The sequence below is a fragment of the Corythoichthys intestinalis genome, chromosome 8 (genome assembly GCF_030265065.1).
Source record: "Corythoichthys intestinalis isolate RoL2023-P3 chromosome 8, ASM3026506v1, whole genome shotgun sequence".
NCBI lineage: Eukaryota > Metazoa > Chordata > Actinopteri > Syngnathiformes > Syngnathidae > Corythoichthys > Corythoichthys intestinalis.
The window spans coordinates 12,797,463-12,815,047 of record NC_080402.1 but is presented as its reverse complement, the minus strand read 5'-3'; positions in this window follow the sequence as shown (position 1 = coordinate 12,815,047).

The window sequence follows — 17,585 nt, the reverse complement described above, 5'->3', positions numbered from 1 at the left end:
ACATTCTGTCTCTCATGGTTGAGGTTTACCCATGTTGACAATTACGGGCCTCTCTAATATTTTCAAGTGGGAGAACTTGCACAATTAATGGTTGACTAAAGACTTATTTGCCCTACTGTACATATTCATAAATAAGGCCCATAGTACATGTACTGTAAAACCAATGAGAAAGGTAGCTACCATTACAGTAAGTGAGAACAATGATCTCTCCGTTTTACAATGCTTTATGGACTGACTGAAATTCTGACATTTGATCTCGGGAAATCTGAGCAGGACACCTAAATAATACAATTTAGAGACATTACTTAGGCTTTCTACGGTTGATGGGTGTAAATTTGATCTTGAGAAGCTCCCCTTTATCTAATTTCCAACAATTGAAGAGTGATTAGTTGTGCATCAACTATTTTCTTTCTTTTCCTCTGTGCTTTATACATTGTCACCAAGACTTGAATAGTGTTTGAAGGTGCAACCATCGGACGGAGATGCACCTTGCCCCCTATCGTCGGGCCAAGAGGGGTTCACGATATGGTACCGGGGAGCAACCCCCGGCACCGTGGCTGCGGGGGCGGGCCCTGCCCACAGGGGGCACCCACGCAGCACCTATGAAGCTGTTAGAAGAAGAGCTAGATTTATCGAGAACCCACAGATGTGTGCCGGGGACCAGTGAAGACTATTATTTAACATAATTCTTTATTTGTTATTATTCTGATTATTTACCTATACAGTGATCCGTCACTACTTTGCGCTTCAAACTTCACGCCCTCAGTCCATCGTGGATTTTTTTTCAGGTAAAAAAATTAATTAAATAAATGCAGTATTATATAGAGCTGTCCCGATTCGATCGCGGAGTCTCTCACTCTCGCTCCTGCTGTTTTTCTTGGTCAGGCAGTGCACTTGAGTTGCTTATTAAAGTTAACAATGATTAACAGACGTTTGATCTTGCCAGAGATGCTTGGAAGCCGAAACGTCAAAGCGCCACACGCGTCAATCACCGTTTAACTTGTTAAACAGTTGCTGTGGCAACTCATTGTGTGTAAGTGAGCTGCTTGAGCAGATTTGAGTGGACCCACTCAATGAAGCATTTAATAAAGACAAGCATTTTTTTACTTAATTCTTGCTAAAAATAATTCTATGGGACAGTAACATGTTTAAAACATCCTAATTATTACATTTGAGGTGCTTAAAAACCATTTATTTAAAATATATTTTGTATACAGTGTACATATCCAGTATATACAGTGCCCTCCATAATTATTGGCACCCCTGAAAAAGATGTGTTTTTTAGCTTCTAATATATATATTTTTTCAAATAATATGGGAACTTAATGGAAAAGAAGAGAAAAATCCGACCTTCAATACAAGTGCATTCATTCAGTGGGGAAAAAAATCCCACATAAAGAAAAAATATTTGACATCAAATAATGTGTGTCACAATTATTCGCAACCCTGGTGGTAATACTTTGTACAACCCCCTTTTGCCGACAAAACACGGTCTGGGAATTGAGATAGTCATGGGAGGAGCTTGATTTTGTGTCTGGTAAATGGTGTTATACTTATATAGTGCTTTTCCACCTTTCAAGGCGCTCAAAGCGCTTTACACTATATTGCCATCTACCTACTGGTGACGCAGCACCAGGAGCAATGTGGGGTTCAGTATCTTGCTCAAGGATACTTAGGCAAGTTCATCAGGGCGGAGAATTGAACCCACAACCTCCGGATTGGGGGACAACTACTCTACCACTGAGCCACGCCATCCCCATGTCTGGTGAACCATTTCTGTGTAGATTTGGTCATATGTTCAGGGTCACTGTTAGTGTTGTCACGGATTACTTTAAAAAGTAATTTAATTACTGATTACTGATTACACCTAAAAAAGTAATCTAGTTACTTTACAGATTACTTTATTATCATAGTAACTAAGTTACTTTAAAAGTAACTTATCAGTTACTTTTTACCATTTTTTCCCCCCTTTTGCTGCCTCAACATAAAAATAATCGAAAAATGTCGTCACGTGTAATTGAGTTTTTCACATAAGGCTTAATCTTTGAGTTAGCGGGGGTTTAATTAGTCAACCAGCCATTGACTCGTCCTAGCGTAGCCATTCCGGAGCCCTAAAACTAACAAATAACTGACAAATTGCACCAAATTTGTTTAAATCAACTCCAACGACTAATTAAACCCCCACTAACTCCAAGATTAAGCCTAATGTAAAAAATTCTGAACTTCCCCTTTGAAATAAAGACCTAGCCGTTAAAATGTTGTCTCCAAAAGTTGTAAAGCAATAAAACAAACAATAAAAATTAATGAAATGAACAAAAATCCTACAACGTAAAGTTGCCAGAGAAGGCAAGATGGATATTTAGAATTTCTTTAAACCTAAACTTTCAAACGCTGCCAACAACAACTTGAACAGTTGATTGAATTCGAACAGTGTCAAGATGTGTATATACATATAAATACAGTATTGGCCAAAAGTTATCCAGTTATCCGAGTCTGACGATGACGAGTCACATCAACGTGCGAATGCAAGCAAAACGCCTGGGCTCATTTATCCGTTCAATTGGCTGACATACTGACATGTGATCACCAGAGATAGCTCTGATTGGTTCAAAAGTGCATGTTTCTGAAACAGCAAAAAAAAAATAAAATAAAATAAAACAAAAAAAAAGGGCAATGCAACAGAAAATGGATCAAATCTTTAAGAGCAAGGAAAGAGTTAAAGTGGCTTATTTATCATATTTAGTTTTATTTGCTCTGATGGGGAGGTTCAAAACATCTTAGCTGTCAATGTCCACTTTGGACTTATATTTGCTCATTTATGTTAGGCTACTTATTCAGTTCCTTATGATTTAAAAAAAATCCATGTTCGTGCAATCTTCAAAATATATTCCATTTCACTTTGCATCATATGTCATTTGTGCTTATTTTTCTGAATGTATGTTACTTATATCTTTTTTTTATTTAAAAAAAAAAAAAAAACACAACAAAAAATGTTTACATTATCTTCAATTTTGATATACATCCTATGTTCTTAAGTAGTTAAATTGAGATTTGGCATTTAGTGTGTGAGGAAATGAGGGAAAATACAAATTAGGAGATGGAGGTTGGGGTTATTGCTGTTTTTGTTAACTTTTATTTTGCAAATCATTGAAAAAATACAATTTTGAATGAAAATCAGTTTTTTTATGTGTTATACTGAACAAAAGAGTTTTCTTTGAATTTCAGTTGTTTTGCCCCCCCCCCAAAAAAAAAAAAAAAAAAAAAAAAAAAACATTTCTGTCTCCATGGTGACCTTCACGCCAGTGAGTTCCGGCAAGAAATTCTAACCACTTTCACCCCTGCGTACAACAGTATTTGTTGTTTTGATTAATGTCTCATTTTTCAAGTAAATATCGCTCCACATTCTTGCTGCGGGGAGGAGAGGTATTGTCACTGTAATGTAAAAAAACAAACAAACAAACAAAGAAACACTCCGAACAAGCTTTCACTGAGAGTTACAGATAGCTTGAATCAACAACTGGCTTATGATCACATTTATCCAAATGAAATCCTTAAACTAAACCATTCTAAAATAAAGTGAATGCACCTGTTACATGACATGTTTTGTTTAACTTTGATGATTGAAAAAAAGACAGGTGTAAAGGTGTGTCATTTTAACTGCCAACACTAATTATGACCCATTCTCTTTTAATAATGTATAAGTAAGTGTCAAAGGCAAGATGTTAAACGCACACATATTCTGAGGATTTAGCGGAACAAGGAAACACAGTTTTGTTTAACTTTAATTGAGATAAAAGACTTGTACAGGTGTGTCATTTTAATTGCCAACACTAATTATGACACATTCTCTTTTAAGAGTGTATAAGTAGATGTCAAAGGCAAGATGTCAAACACACACGCGCGCACACACACATTCTGAGGATTTGGCGGAACAAGGAAACACACAGTATTGTCTCTCTCTGACATTTGGAATGAAACATCAAACTCAAACTGCACTTTTGTAAATGAAAACAGTATATTGAGGTAATTGCGATTTTGCATGTATAAATATTGGTTTCATAATATTTATAACATTTGTCAAATATTTGTTTAAACTTCTTTTTGCCTGCCTAAATGTTGTTGTTGTTTTTTTTTTTGTCTCTAGCTGTTTAAAATACACCAGCTCATGCAGTTTCACTCATTTTTGTTCATACAGAGTCAATTAATTAAGTGCAGTGAGCTCACCTAGCATATTGCAGATTATTGTCTGAAGAATTTGAGCAAAAGAAATATTTGTCAAATCGTTTTCCATTTTCCCTATTAGTTGACGGGACACGAGGCTCGATCCGTAGGGGGCCTATTTTAAAAAAACTTAAAATTCAAATATTTTCAAAACCAAAGACACTAGTGACCTAAAACCAAATCAGGCACCTCCCTTAGGCATATATGAGTCTCCATGAGCAGCGGCATTAAAAAAATGTAAGTCATTCCATAATAAGATCCTGATTAACTGTTGTTATATAAGTATAAGAAAACTTAAATGGCTATACAATTCTCAGGTTTTACGCTAGATGCAAAAAAAAAAAAAAAAAAAAAAATCACCAAATGCAGAGAAAATCACCTATTTTTTCAGGATCAATAGCAATATTTAACATATCATATACGATTTTGCTAGAGATAGCAACTTAAATGTCATGTGTGAGATAAAACGAAGATCTTTGTACTTTGAAAATTCTTGTAAATAAATGCTTAAATCACAGAATTTCTACAGATATGACGGTAGAACAGTACAGATTCTTGGTTAAAAGCAAAAAACGGGCAGTTAGCGTTCATTTTATGCAAAAATTTCAATAAAAAGTTACGGGATTGTGTAATCCAAGATGGCGGCCATCACGAAACAAAGAGCTTTTTAACTTGAAAGTTCTTGTAAATAAATGCTTACATCGTGGATATTAATGTAAAACAGTCAGTGCAGTGGCGCCTCCAGAAATTTTTCATAGGGGTGGCCAGATGGGGCCACTTAAAATCTTGGGGTGGCCAAAACTAAAAGCCATAATTTCATGTTTTCATTATATTATTGCAGTAAAAAGGTCAGGGGAAAACTATCAGAAAGACTTAAGGACACGGCTACTGATATACTTTGGTGTATTGTGTAATATTTGATGTTACTAATGATTTAATGTGCATAGTCCTTAACTGTCCAGTCAACATTTAGAGTTCCACAACAATTCTGTTTTATTGTGTCATGTATATATTAGGCATAAGGTGTACATTTAACTAGGGCTGTCAAACGATTAAAATTTTTAATGGAGTTAATCACAGCTTAAAAATTAATTAATCGTAATTCATCGCAATTCAAACCATCTCTGAAATATACCATATTTTCTGTAAATTATTGTGTGAATGGAAAGATAAGACAAGACGGATATATACATTCAACATACTGTACATAAGTACTGTATTTGTTTATTATAACAACAAACCCACAATATGGCATTAACATTATTAATTCTTTCTGTGAAAGGGATCCACGGATAGAAAGACTTGTAATTCTTAAAGGATAAATGTGAGTTTGTATATTGTGACTAAAATATTGCCATCTAGTGTATTTGTTGAGCTTCAGTAAATGATACTGTAGCGACTTAACTGTTCTGCCCAAATGCATGATGGGAAGTGGTGCAACCATGAACTGTGTGTGGTGGCTGCAAATGCTATATCTTCTCTGCATTGGGTACACTACAGGGTGTTAAGAAAAAGAGCAACTCCTGTCATTCTTCGTATTGCGAATGCGTCAATTGTGATAAATATTTTCACGTGATTTAAAAAAAAAAAAATACCGCCCGTTAATATGATCAATTTGACAGCCCTACATTTAACAAAACAAAATAAATGCATTCATTTGGGATGAAACGCATAACTGATGCTTCAACAATCTAATGATATACTGGCAAGCGGTGTGGCCAGTGGGGTGGCCAACAAATTTATAGGCCACGGCCACCCCTGGCCACTCCCTGGGGGCACCACGGATACAGTGCTGGCCAAAAGTATTGGGACCCCTGCAATTCTGTCGGATAATGCTCAATTTCTCCCTGAAAAGGATTGCAATTACAAATTATTTGGTAGTAATATCTTCATTTATTTTGCTTGCGATGAAAAAACACAAAAGAGAATGGAAAAAAATTAAATCATTATCATTTTATACAAAACTCCAAAAATGGGCCCGACAAAATATTGGCACCGTCAGCCTCATACTTGGTAGCGCAACATTTAGATGACAAAACTGCGAACAACCGCTTCCGTTATCCATCAGTGAGTTTCTTACAATGCTCTGCTGGAATTTTAGACCATTGTTCTTTGGCCAACTGCTCCAGGTCTCTGAGATTTGAAGGGTGTCTTCTCCAAACTGCCATTTTCCAGTGCTGCCAACTCTCACGCTTTGAGCATGAGACACACGCAATTGGCTGTTTTCTCACGCACACACGCCACACATCCAATTTCTCACGCAAAAAAAAACAATTTTGGGCCAAGACTCGTTCGTTTCTTTTATAAACTCTCCGACAGTAGATGGCGCTATTCGCCACTGTAACCCTATTCGCGGCATAAAAATCCTAGTTGCGACAGAAGAAGACCTTCAAGAATACAATCACGGGAGAAACTCGAAGGGAGAATAAGAATTTCTGAATCCGGCATGAAAATCTCTCACCTTTCGGCGAAATTCTCCGTTTTGAAGTCAAAAAGGGTGACCTACGTGAAGTGTGTAGATCTGAGGAGATTTTTTTTTTTAAGGGGGGTCGGGAGATTTTTTTTTTAAATGTCGGACGCTTGGTATGCAAGCGGGGAAAGTGGTACAAAGCCAAAAAGGTGCACCAGAGTGGCCAAAACATGGACTTATTTCAACGAAACAAAGGAGGGTTCACTGTTTTCCTGTCTCTTCAATGCCAAGCTTGGCTGTACGTCGTCCGTGAATAAACACCTAAAGCGCCGCCACCAAGTTTGTAAGTCCATCTAACTAATAACGACATGTTTAATTGAAGTTGCTGAGCCTGTCATGACATGCAATGAGTCCATTTATCGTACTGTAAATAAAAATGAAGGCGGTAATTTTCACAGCTGCGCTTTTTCGTCGCGTGCATACATTTGTGCGTGCGTGTACACGTGCGTTTTGATGGCATATGAGACTCAAGTTGCTTTCACAGATGTTTATTGGTTATCAACACTCCGTAGAATTAAAGTTTAAACATACAAAATAAGGAAAGATATGTATATTAAACACTGTAAACGTTAGCATTGCTACATTGAGACTAATGGGGGAAAAAAGACAACCTCCTTTAGCCTGCTATAAAACATTGGCAGTCTTGTCCAAAACGCAAATTTGCGGTCAAAAGGTGACACTTCAAACGTGAGGTTAACAGCATTTGCAAATGGAAAAAAAAGATTACTGAAACCACATGCAATGATAAAAAGAGCTATTTTTGCGGAGTGTAAAGCTGTGAGCCGTTTAGCGAACGTACGTCCGGTAAACATTTTAAATAAAAGCACTTCATGTTCATCAAATAAATAACAGATTTCTGGAGTTAATCCCACATACCGTACTTCAGAATTCAGATTATAGACTAAGAATAGCTTTAAAATGACACCCTTTATGAAAAATCTGATTGGCAATGATTATAATACTATTATACTAGTACAGTGGTACCTCTACATACGATCGCTTCGACACACGAACTTTTAGACATCCGACGTAAAATTTGACTCGCCATTTGTTTCTACATCCGACGACATGCTCGAAATACGACGACAATGGCAGCACCGCAGACGAATGCACGGCGGATTTTCTTGTGTGACAAATCAACACAGGTTTCAGAAAAGGTTGGTACAGGTGGTTAAACAAGGAAAAAGTTGACGCTTACCTTCTAAATGAAGATGCAAATGACAGAAAAATATGAGCGTGGGGTGAAATGGCTCAACAATACATCTCCACGGTCCTCCTCCGACCATCGTTCGCCAGTCTTTATAAGTTAAGCTGACAATTCTTATTGTGGTAACATCTCCAGAGAAATCGCCAGCTTCGCCACGTTTTCATCATTTCTTTCACAACTTATTCAACACAAAACGCCTGCTGTCTGCCGCAATTGACGATGTTCTCAAAAAAGCATTGAAAGCGAAAGTAAACTCTCACCCGCTCCCCTCCCTCTTTGTCACGTCAGCCCCGCGGTGCCTTCAGGTACAGAAAAAAACGTCCGCCTTATTAGAACCCGTTTCGTTACACTATTACAGGAATTATTATTATTATTATATTATTAATCCAATTTTTATTTATTATTTATTTGTTTTGCTATATGTAATTGCCATTTGTAATAGTACCAGCAGTATTTTTTAAGGATTTAGTGCAGGTTTTTGGGCTGTGGAACGAATTAATGGAATTATAATGTATTTCTATGGGAAAATCCTACTCGACATACAACCATTTCGCCTTACAAACAAGGTCCTGGAACGGATTAACTTCGTATGTAGAGGTACCACTGTATATGGAGGAAGTCGGCGTGGTGTCACGATGACGTCACCTCGCTTAGCAACGTGTCGCCATTTTGTGAAGGGGTACACACAGCTAAACATTCCAGAGACAAACGTCTGAAATTCATATATTTCAGGTGTGTTTTGCGTCTTTTTTCCCTAAAAACGTCTTAAACGTGGCTTACTATTATCACGAGTCACTGCCGACAGACGCGAGGACGCGATGCAATTTGAAATGAGCGTTTATTGGCGTAATAAGCTGCCGATACAAAGTCGCAGCTGATAGCTGGATAAACAAAGGAATGGCCTGCAGTGGAGTTCGGAAACATGTGCAACTACCTCATAAAGTCACCCAGTAAGTTGACCTTTATCATTTACGTGCAATATGTACTGTGTGGAACTGAGAAAGTTGGTAGTATATACGAAGTGATTATTTCTGCCGTTACCGGTAATTTGCCTCCAAGCTTTATTTAGCCGTCAACACGTCACGGCATAATAACCAATTCCCACCAGGCCAATAATATACCGATTGACTAATCAGAGCAGTTCATGGCAAAAAAAAAAAAAAAACGCTTTGCAAGTTGCCGGTTAAGGTAAAAATAACCACTGCCTAGTCTATTGAATCGTAGCAGCTAATTGGGGCAAAAAATAATCGATTAAACTCACCAGTAATAAAATGTCGGCTTCAAACGTAAATGTGCTTGGATTTAGGTTCCCACAGGCGAAAATAGTCCATGGAACCGTCTTCTTTTACTGTTCCTCGATTAATTGCGCTCAGCCATTTTTTCTCACGTGGAAGAATGAAGAACTTCAAATGCGGCTCCGAACTCTTCCTTGTGTGACAACCCGCAACACAGCAACTTTTAGCCATTCCGGCGGAAAAAAGACGGCAAATAAGACGAAACTTCAATGCGTTTCTATTATAAGTGACTCGTCTTTTACCCCATTGTCAATATGACGACGCTTTGTTGTGGCTGGTGACGTCATTAAATGCACGGATGTCCGACTGCCTCTATGGGGGAAAAAGACAATCTCCTCTAGCCTGCTATAAAACATTGGCAGTCTTGTCGAAAACGCAAACTTGCGGTTAAAAGGTGACCCTTCAAACGTGAAAAATCGCTAGTTAACAGCATTTGCAAATGAAAAAAAGATTACTGACACCACATGCAATGATAAAAAGAGCTATTTTTGCAGAGTGTAAAGCTTTGAGCCGTTTAGCGAACGTACGTCCGGTAAACATTTTAAAATAAAAGCACTTCATGTTCGTCAAATAAATAACGATTTCTGGAGTTAATCCCACATAATGTACTTCAGAATTCAGATTCTACACTAAGAATAGCTTTAAAATGACACCCTTTATGAAAAATCTGATTGGCAATGATTATAATACTATTATACTTAGAGGTGGGAATCTTTGGGCACCTAACGATTCGATTACGATTCAGAGGCTATGATTCGATTATAAATCGATTATCGATGACCCCCCCTCCCCCCGCTATTAGCTGCTAATGTTTTGTACATTAGTTACAAGAACTGTAAAAAAAACACAAAAAAACAAAACAAAAAAAGCCTCGCAGGCTTAAATAAACGACTATTTCAGTATCAAGTTAACAGTTAAAAACAATGAATAATATACTCAAATCCCCATTCTGTATCAGCAGCTTTAAACTACATTCAATTAATTTAATTTTGTGAATCAACCGTTAAAGTTGTTAAAATTGCTCCTGATATTCCATAATTTCCCTTTTGTCTACTTTCGACATGTGAAAGTTTTGAAACAATTTTAAAGATGGATTCAAGTCAATAATTTACCGATTTAGGAGTATTTTAGATAAAAAGTTAATTAGGTTCGCTTGGAAGGTTCACTACAAAAGCCTACAAGGGAAGTCGCCTGCTTTAAGATGGCGGCTGTTTACTAACGCACCTAGTTTTCAATGCATGTGTTGCTCACACTGTCTAGTCTGTCGTTGTGCATCTAGTTCGCTGCAACAGCCTTGCAGGGAAGTCTACTGCTTTAAGATGGCGGCCGTTTACTAACGCCCACATCTAGCTTTCTCTACATGTGCTGCTATCGCCACAGAGTCTATTTTGCATCTAGTCGTATATAAATATGATATCTACCTTAACATTATGTGGACGTACTTTGCAGCAGCTTTCGGCAGGTATGTTGTTGTTTTTTTTTATCTCGCAGCATGAGTTGAGCTAGAGCCGTGAGTTGAGCATTGGCATTACCCGGCATGATATTTAGCTACTCTCGCTCCGTTCCTCACTGCGTCCGGAAGACCGCGCTGCGCGCTGAGTGTGTTTTACTTCCGCTTTACTTGACTTATTTCAATAATCGGAATTTGGATGTTTGTGAATCGTTCTCGAATCTTCCACGGCCGAATCGCGAATAATCTAAGAATCTGAAATTTTGCACACCTCTAATTATACTAGTATATTGTAGTATACTATAATATTAATGCTAAATATTTTAATAAGAATTGTTTTGAATCATGTTGGAAAGGTGAAGTCAGTGTTCTGAATCTGTTTAGGTTCCATTATTTTGCACTAGTTAATGCTATCAGCATTTGAACTCATTGTTTATTCGTGATTTATTGTTGTTATTTACGTGTTTATTGGTACTTTAAGAATAATTAGTGACATATCTCGTCAATTAAGTACACACTCTTTTAAACTTTAAATCTTGAAAGAAATTTGTGTTTGTGCGTGTGAAGTTGTCTTGTAAATGTAAACTCGGCATTTTATTATCATATGTTCATCTTTTGTATTGCTTAAAAAGGCTAATGTAAAGCACTTTATTTGTTGCACTGCTTTGTTAGCTGAAATGTATGGTGGGAGGCTTGAAAAATGAAAAAAAAAATCTCCCTAACTTGTGTCATTTTTTTCCTAAACATAAATCATTAAGTGCTCTTAAGGAAACAATTAATATCATTGCAATCAAAATGTCAATCAATCCACTTGAATGGAAATTGCTTAAAAACGGAAGGAAATCACGTTAAATTAATCCATAATGTCCTGGCGGTGGACCTTCAGCTATGTCTTTGCTTCATAGAATGTAACCAATGTTGCCCATGATCTTCAGTAGGCCGCCCCATCAATGGCTTTGGGCCCCACAAACCACCAGAAAGTAGGGCACAACATGGGTACAATGCCAAATTAATTCTAATTCCCTGATATTGGAGCCACCAACTTGTGTGCCTGCGACCAGGGCAAAATTTTGGTCACACAAATCTCACTCCAAGGTTTTTCTAAAAATTGGCAGCTCTGCATTTTCAGATCTCTCCACAGGTTTTCCATGGGATTCATGTCTGGACTCATTGGTGGCCACTTTAGAAGTCTCAAGTGCTTTCTCTCAAAACATTTTCTAGTGCTTCTTGAAGTGTGTTTTGGGTCATTGTCCTGTTTGAACTTGTTCGGATGTTAGTCGAGATTCTTTATCCACCATCCGCACAATCTTTCATTGAAATCTCTCGTCAATTTTTTTTTTCCGTCTACATCTAGGAAGGTTAACCAGGTCTTCTGTCTTTTCTCCATGCTCATTGTGATACAAGGATAGAGGACAGAGGTTGGGTCAACTTAAATCCATTTTAACCGGCTTCAAGTGTGATTTAGTTATTGCCACAGGTAAGTAATATGCGCTGTTAATTACACAAATTAGAGAAGCACCACATGATTTTCAAAGGGTACCAATACTTTTGTCTGGCCCGTTTTTGGAATTTTGTTTTAAAATGTAGGGCTGTCAAACGATTCAAATTTTTAATCAAGTTAATCACAGCTCAAAAATTAATTAATCGTAATTAATCGCAATTCAAACCATCTATACTATAAAATATGCCATATTTTTCTGTAAATTATTGTTGGAATGGAAAGACACAAGATGGATATATACTGTACATTCAACATACTGTACATAAGTACTGTATTTGTTTATTATGACAATAAATCAACAAGATGGCATTAACACTATTAACATTCTGTTAAAGCAATCCATGGATAGAAAGACTTGTAGTTCTTAAAAGATAAATGTTAGTACAAGTTATAGAAATTTTATATTAAAACCCCTCTTAATGTTTTCGTTTTAATAAAATTTGTAAAAATTTCAATAAAAAAAAACAACTAGTAGCCCGCCATTGTTGATGCCAATAATTACACAATGCTCATGTGCTTAAACCCATAAAATCAGTTGCATTAAAGCGCCAGCAGAGGGAGACAAAAAACACAAGGACCAAGGTGTGCGAAATTTCCGATTCTTAGATTATTCGCGATTCGGCCATGGAAGATTCGAGAGCGATTCACAAACATCCAAATTCCGATTGTTGAAATATGTCAAGTAAAGCGGAAGTAAAACACACTCAGCGCGCCGCGCGGTCTTCGGGAAGCAATGAGGAACGGAGCGAGAGTAGCTAAACATCATGCTTGTCATTACCCGGGTAATGACAATGCTCGACTCACGGCTCTAGCTCAACTCATGCCGTGAGATAAAAAAAAAACAACAACATACCTGACTGCTGCCGAAAGCTGCTACAAAGTACGTCCACATAATGTTAAGGTAGATATCATATTTATATAGGACTCGATGCAAATAGACTCGTGGCGATAGCAGCACATGTAGAGAAATCTAGATGCGGACGTTAGTAAACGGCCGCCATCTTAAAGCAGTAGACTTCCCTGCAAGGCTGTTGTAGCGAACCTTCCAAGCGAACCTAATTAACTTTTGATCTAAAATACTCCTAAATTGGTAAAATATTGACTTGAATCTATCTTTAAAATAGTTTTAAAACTTTCACAAGAAAGTAGAAGAAAGAAAGTAGACAAAAGGGAAATTATGGAATAACAGGAGCAATTTTAACAACTTTAACGGTTGATTGACAACATTACATTAATTGAATGCAGTTTAAAACTGGTGATACAGAATGGGGATTTGAGTACCGTATATTATTTATTGTTTTTAACTGTTAACTTGATACTGAAATAGTCGATTATTTAAGCCTGCGAAGCTTTTTTATTTATTATTTTTTTAATACAGTTTTTGTAACTAATGTACAAAACATTAGCAGCGAATAGCGGGGGTGGGGGGGTGTCATCAATAATCGATTTATAATCGAATTGTAGCCTCTGAATCGTATTCGTAATCGAATCGTTAGGTGCCCAAAGATTCCCACCTCTAATGACAGTGCTGTCATTTTAATCTGTTTGAGCGGGACATGTGCGTTAATTGCGTCAAATATTTTAACGTGATTAATTAAAAATATTAATTACCGCCCGTTAACGCGATAATTTTGACAGCTCTAGTAAAATGATAATGATTTTTTTTTTTCCATTCGCCTTTGTGTTTTTTCATTGCAAGCAAAATACAGGAAGATATTACGACCAAAGCATTTGTAATCCAACAGAATAACAGGGGTGCCAATACTTTTGGCCAACAGTATATGAGATTTCCAAAGTACAGTATTTACTGTAAATTTATACACGTTTTGTTTTTAAATTATTATTTATTTGTTTATTTTTAATTTATACAAGGTTTAAAAAATTGGCAGGATGTCTAGACAACTAAGTTCACTTGAATTTAAGGGTGCTTTCACACTTGCACTGTTTGGTCAGTTTCAAACGTACCAGAGTTCTTTTTTTTCCAGATAGTCCGCTTTGTTTTGTAAATGTGAACACACATCCGAACTCTAGTTTGGACCAAACAAACGAACTCAGGTCCGCTCAAAAATCGTGGGTCTCGGCAGGGGTGAAAGTGGGCCAGAACAGTCAGGAACGCAGTTCCGGTATAAGATTCAGGGCCTGAATGCTGTTCCGGTACAGGGTGCTTTGATTCCAAGAATATGACGGCAATTGTCAAAACGCTATGTAAAAAAAAATGCTAAGCTGCCACACATGCATTTCATCTCCAAGAAGATAACAATCTATCTACCAACATCACCACTCTCGTCGTCCCACGAAACCAGGTGGTCCGCCAGGGGGCGTCCGTTGAGGGGGGGGTTCTGTCATATCTGTATGCCTTCTCAATTCTTTTTTCATTCCAGCATCTGATTCAGCTGGATGGGCGGGGCCGTTGCAACACACCTGTGGCGCATTTGGAGCGCTCATTATTTAAGGACTCCGGCCACAGTCTGCGAGTGTCGGACTATTGCTTGTTTGCGTGTTACTTGCCTTGCTTACCGCTGTGTGTGCATCATCCTTCGAGCTTCCCGACGTTTCTACGGTCGTGTCCTGGTTTGATCATTTTTACTTTTATGTCCTTTTGGATCTTGTAGTTAGAATTTTGTACTCTGCTATATTCGCGTCTTAGAGCGTGCTCTTTTAGTTGTACCTTTTCATACTCGCGTTTTTTGGCGTGCTCCCTTCGTTGTAAATTGGTATACTCGCAATTTTGGCGTGCTCCCTTTGTTGTACTTATTAAATACAAACATTCACTATTTCTGTTTCTTGGTCTGTGATTTTGGATCCGCCTCAATGGCTTGCCGTTCACAACAGAATAGTCCGACCACATGGATCCCGCAGACTCGGAAAGTATTCGACATGTGCTCGCGGAACACGGGCATATGATCAGCCAGCATGACCAGTCATTGCGTGCATTAGTGAATGTGATCGGCTCGCTAACTACAAGAATTGAGAATATGACGTCACCTGTACAGCCCGTTGACGCTGCCGCGGCGCCCGATCTATCCACCCCGTCTCCAGTGGGCTCGCCGGCGACTTTTCGGGAGCCGTTGTTGCCACACCCCCATCGTTATGAGGGAGAGCCAGGTGCTTGCAAACTATTTTTGCACCAGTGCTCCCTTGTTTTTGACCAACAACCGCAAACGTTTTCGGGTGATAGATCCCGGGTAGCGTATGCAATGAGTCTCCTCGCCGGTAAAGCGGCAACATGGGCCATGGCGGTAAGCAATTCAAGACCCGCGATCCGTCATTCATTTGAAACTTTTAAGACTGAGTTCGTGAGAGTTTTCGATCACCCAGTAAAAGGCAAGGAGGCAGCCAGCCGCCTGCTGGATTTTTCCCAAGGCGATCTGACCGTAGCAGATTACTCTATACAGTTTCGCATTTTGGCCGCGGAGTGCGGCTTTGGGGAAGCGGCTCTGTGTGGGATTTTCCGGCGTGGGCTGTCTTCTGCAGTGAGGGACGAGTTGGCGGCCCGGGATGACTCATTGAATCTGCAGGAGCTGATTGATCTGTCCGTCAATTTGGGTCATCATCTAAAAGAGCGTGAGAGAGAGCGAGCTGCGGAGCATCGGGAACGTCGCTGGTCAACGCCGCAGAGAAGCCCGACAGCGGCCGGTCCGGACGGCTTCATCAAACCACCGTTCGTCTCTACGTCGACACGGAGGCCGGTCCCGACGGGGAAGGAGCCTATGCAACTCGGCGGCGGACATCTTTCTGCGGCGGAGCGACGAAGACGGATGATGGCAGGCTTGTGTCTGTATTGTGGCTTGCCGGGGCACCGTGTCGCCGCTTGTGACGCCGCCCCTTCGCATCGACTGGAATCTTCGTTGCCTGGGGCTCCCCTCGCCCGAGGGGGTACTAGTACGAGGTTCGTACAGGACAGCAATCCCTCAAGTGAGTTGCCTCGGGACGAGTTGAAGGAACCAAGAGACTCCCAAGGTGTTGTGAGACTGCAATTGCCGGGAGAAGTGTCGCACGGTGGAGTTCACTTTGGGTTTACTGCTCTAATTGATTCGGGGGCAGATGACTGTTTTATAGACCAGAGTGTTGTTGACGCGCTTAAATGTCCTTTAATAAGACTCGCTAGGCCCAAAAGGGTTTTAGACCTCAATGGGCGCCCTCTGGCGGACGTGAAGTTTATAACGCCCCCGCTCAAATTAAAGTTGTCCGGGAATCATTTTGAGGCCCGTAGCTTCTTGGTTATGCCGTGCAAATCGGCTCCGGTCGTGCTGGGGCTCTCCTGGTTGAAAGTGCATAATCCTAATATTGACTGGGCGAAGACTCAAATAGTTGCTTGGAGTACGTTCTGTTATGCGCACTGTTTACGTTCGGTGTGTCTACTTCCCGGTCAAGCAAAAACTGCTACCGAGCCTGCTAATTTGAAAAATGTTCCCGCCGAGTATCATGATCTCCAGCGTGTATTCAGTAAAGATCAGGCTAGTACCCTGCCCCCGCACCGTCCTTACGATTGTGCCATTGATCTGCTACCCAATGCACCGTTGCCCATTTCGCGATTATACAAGGTCTCTAGACCGGAGCAAGAAGCTATGAGGGAATACATCTCCTCTTCTTTGGCTTCGGGCCTTATTCGCCCTTCGTCCTCTCCTTTGGGGGCGGGGTTTTTCTTCATTGGCAAAAAAGATGGGGGACTTAGACCGTGCATCGACTACCGGGGTCTCAACGATATTACTGTTAAAAATAAATACCCGTTACCGTTGTTGGATTCGGCTTTCGCGCCGCTAAAATCTGCCACCATTTTCACCAAATTAGACTTGCGCAGCGCTTACCACTTGGTCAGGATTCGTGAATGAGACGAGTGGAAAACCGCTTTTAAAACCCCGCTTGGGCATTTTGAATACTTGGTCATGCCTTTCGGTCTGACAAATGCGCCCGCAGTGTTTCAGAGCCTCATCAATGACGTATTGCGTGACATGCTAAATGTGTTCTGTTTTGTTTATTTGGATGACATCTTAATTTTCTCCAGAAGCTTGCAAGAACATCGCCAACATGTCCGGATAGTTCTGCGAAGACTGTTGGAAAACCGGTTGTTTGTTAAGGCCGAGAAGTGTGAGTTTCACCGTGAGTCAATGCAGTTTCTCGGTTTTGTTGCGGAAAAAGGGCAGCTAAGGCCTGATCCAGTGAAAATTCAGGCGGTGGCAGAGTGGCCCACCCCCACCTCACGTAAACACTTACAACGTTTCCTCGGGTTTGCTAACTTTTACAGGCGTTTTATCCGCAATTATAGTATGAGGGCCGAGCCCCTTACCAGGTTGACCTCTAACAAGCGACCATTTGTGTGGTCCCCTGTGGCAGAGGCCGCATTTGTAAGCCTTAAACGAGCGTTCACAAGCTCACCTGTCCTTGTTCATTCTGACTCAGATCTCCCTTTTGTGGTCGAGGTTGACGCATCGAGTTCCGGA